Below are 929 nucleotides of genomic sequence, written 5' to 3' on the forward strand. Positions count from 1 at the left end.
AGAATAGAGGAGTTCTTCTCCACTATCTTTTCTTCCCCTCTTTTTTTCTTCTTCTTCCTCTTTTTTTATCGGGAACGAGGGTCGGCGAGGGTCGGCGAGTGGTAGAGGAAGAAGAGGATAAAAAAAGAAGAGGAAGAAGAAAAAAATGACTTCTTTTTTTCTTCTTCTTCCCTTTTTTATCGGGAACGAGGGTCGTTGAGGGTCGCCGATGGGTCGAGGGTCGAGAGGGGGTCTACGGTCGCCGAGGGTTCGAGGGTCGAGAGGGGGTCTACGTTCGCCGAGGGGTCAAGGGTCGTCGAAAATGAGAGGATGAAGAGGATAAAAAAAGAAGAGGAAGAAAAAAAAGAGAAGAAGAAAGAATAGAGGAGTTCTTCTCCTCTATTCTTTCTTCTCCTCTTTTTTTTCTTCTTCTTCTTCATTTTTTTATCGGGAACGAGGGTCGGCGAGGGTCGCCGAGCGGTTGAGGAAACCCTAAATAGCAAGTATCGTCGGTGTGAGATACATGTGGCCGTCGGTGTCGGATAAAAAAAGAAGAGGAATAATAAAATAAACTGGAGTAAAAGAGGATAAAAAAGAAAAGGAAGAAGAAAAAAAAGAGGATAAGAAAGAATAGAGGAGTTCTTCTCCTCTATTCTTTCTTCTTCTCTTTTTTTTCTTCTTCTTCCTCTTTTTTTTATCGGGAACGACGGTCGTCGAGGGTCGCCGAGGGGTCGAGGGTTGAGAGGGGGTCGACGGTCGCCGAGGGGTCGAGGGTCGAGAGGGGTTCTAGCGTCGCCGACGGGTCGAGGGTCGTCGAACATGTGAGGATGAAGAGGATAAAAAAAGAAGAGGAAGAAGAAAAAAAGAGGAGAAGAAAGAATAGAGGAGTTCTTCTCCTCTAATTTTTCTTCTCCTCTATTTTTCTTCTTCTTCCTCTTTTTTTTATCGGG

This window comes from Triticum dicoccoides, chromosome 7A (genome assembly GCF_002162155.2).
Source record: "Triticum dicoccoides isolate Atlit2015 ecotype Zavitan chromosome 7A, WEW_v2.0, whole genome shotgun sequence".
NCBI lineage: Eukaryota > Viridiplantae > Streptophyta > Magnoliopsida > Poales > Poaceae > Triticum > Triticum dicoccoides.